This window comes from Octopus bimaculoides, chromosome 1 (genome assembly GCF_001194135.2).
Source record: "Octopus bimaculoides isolate UCB-OBI-ISO-001 chromosome 1, ASM119413v2, whole genome shotgun sequence".
NCBI lineage: Eukaryota > Metazoa > Mollusca > Cephalopoda > Octopoda > Octopodidae > Octopus > Octopus bimaculoides.
Window position 1 is genome coordinate 71,975,176 of NC_068981.1, and position 2,754 is coordinate 71,977,929.

The following is a 2,754-nucleotide window of genomic DNA, read 5'->3' on the forward strand; positions in this document are numbered from 1 at the left end:
ATATATACATATATATATGTGTATATATATATATATATATATATGTGTGTGTGTGTGTGTGTATATATATATGTATATATATATGTACATACATTTATATATTAGTACACACACACATGTAAATGTATCTATCGGTAAAACATGAATAAAATGCTATAGGAAGTAAAGAGAAAATAATTGTAGCCTATTCATCTAAGCATCTCAATATCAACTCTTGTTAGCACTCCTCAACTTATATGAAAAAAAAGTTCTCTGTGGAGCTAATTACTGCCGATGCTATGAAAATAATACTATAATGACATGGCTCTGTAAGTGTTAGGACTCTCAGGGCTAACCTCTTAACGATATGCCAAAATTATTAAAATAAATGAAACCATCTTCGAATAACAAAACTGACCTCACATTATTGCCATATCACTATTAAAACTTGCCATATCACTATTAAAACTCTAATTAGTAAGTAGCAAGGAAGCAACACACACACACATGCACACCCACTCAAAACACACACACACACACACAAACATGCACCCATAAACATGCACACACAAATATATATATATTTCTCCTTCTCTCTCTCTCTCTCTTTCTATGCATGTACATATACATACATACATACATATCTGTATATATATATGTGTGTGTACACGCGCAAGTGTCTTCTGCTATAGCCTTGGGCTGACCAAAGCCTAGTGAGTGGATTTAGTAGACAGAAACTGAAAGAAGCCCATCGTATATATATATATATATATATATATATATATATATATATATGTATGTATGTATGTATGTATGTATGTATGTATGTATGTATGTATGTATGTATGTATGTATTATGTGTGTGTCTTTGTGTCTATGTTTGTCCATCCCTCCACCATCGCTTGACAACTGATTTTGGTATGTTTATGTCCCCGTAATTTAGCGGTTCGGCAAAAGAGACTGATAGAATAAGTATAAGGCTTGCAAAGAATATGTCCTGGGCTTGATTTCTTTGACTAAAATGTGGTGCTCCATCATGGCCACAGTCAAATGACTGAAACAAATGAAAGAAGGAAAAATATACAAAGAGAAAAAGAGATAGATAGATAGATAGATAGATAGATAGATAGAGAGAGAGAGAGAGAGAGAGAGAGAGAGAGAGAGATAGAAAGAGAGGGAGAGAGAAGGAGATAGGTATAGTGTGGTTCAGAAATTGCTTCCCAACCACATGGTTTTAAGTTCAGTCCCACTGTGTGGAATGTTGAGCAAGTGTCTTCTACTATAGCACTGTTCCAACCAATGCCTTGTGAGTGGATTTGGTAGACAGATACTAAAAGAAGACCATCATATATATGTATTTATATATATATATATATATATATATATATATGTAGCTTGCTTACCAACCACATGGTTCCGGGTTCAGTTCCACCACATGGCACCTTGGGTAAGTGTCTTCTCCTATAGCTTCGGGCCGAGTGGATTTGGTAGACAGAAACTGAAAGAAGCCCGTCGTATATATATATATATATATATATATATATATATCTGTATGCGTTTGTATATGTTTGTCCCACCAACATCGCTTGACAACCGATGGTGGTGTGTTTACGTCCCCGTAACTTAGCGGTTCGGCAAAATAGAATAAGTACTAGGCTTACAAAGAATAAGTCCTGAAGTTGATTTGTTTGACTAAAAGCGGTGCTCCAGCGTGGCTACAGTCAAGTGACTGAAACAAGTAAAAGAATAAACGGATATATATTTTATATGTGTGTGTATTTATATGTGTGTGTATGTATATATCTGTATATGCGTGCATGTCTGTGTGTTTGTTTACATTTGTGACTTTTGTTATATATATATATAAATGGTGGTTGATAGCTTAGTAGTTAGGGTGGTGGGACCAAAATAAATTATGTTCTTGAGCAAGGTATTTCATTCCATGCAGCATCTCTCTGCTCATCTGAAAATGGGCAGTAGCAGCAGTTGCAGCTAGTTGCAGGGTGGTTAACCTGGCAATAAGTCTGCTGTCCCCTCCTGTATAAGGTCTTGTACTTAGTGTTGTTTAACTCCCAGAAACTAAATTAAGCTCCTGTTTAATGAGCCTGTGTGCTTGAGAATGATTTTGATACACACACACACACACATACACACACACACACATACACACACACATACATGTGTGTGCATGCAAACACACACACATACACACACACACACATTTCTTTTTTAGAATAGTGAATTTTCCAAAACATCACAAAAGGCTATAAATAGTAGCAAGTAAATATTGGGTTGGAAAACCCTTTTGAATAGAAAAAGGTTGAACACTGCCTTGTGGGACCTAAACTCACATGTGCGGTAAATATCACACACAATTCTCCCTCCTCACATATATGTACACGCGCACACGCGCACACACACACACACGCACACTCACACACACACACACACATACACACACATGCAACAGAATTATTTCCATTTAACATAATCAATGTTATCTGATGTTTCATATATATATATAATACAAATGATATGTGAGCATATGCATATATACATACATATATGTACATACCTACATCTACATGTATATATAGATGCATATCCAGGTACAGGACATATACATACATACATACATATATATAATCATCAAATTTTTCCGTTGTGTTATTACATTGTACCTAGCTTTTTATATTAATTTATATATATATGGTCTTATATTTTATCATATGCCTATTTATAGTATATAAAATGTATTAACATACAATATATATA

At 34.5% G+C, this 2,754-nt stretch overlaps 1 protein-coding gene across 6 annotated transcripts in view; it reads right to left on the reverse strand.

The window, feature by feature from the left end:
* The window catches only part of LOC106879036 (uncharacterized), a 231,431-nt gene that overhangs the window by 173,109 nt on the left and 55,568 nt on the right, over nucleotides 1-2,754 (reverse strand). The window lies entirely within an intron of this gene.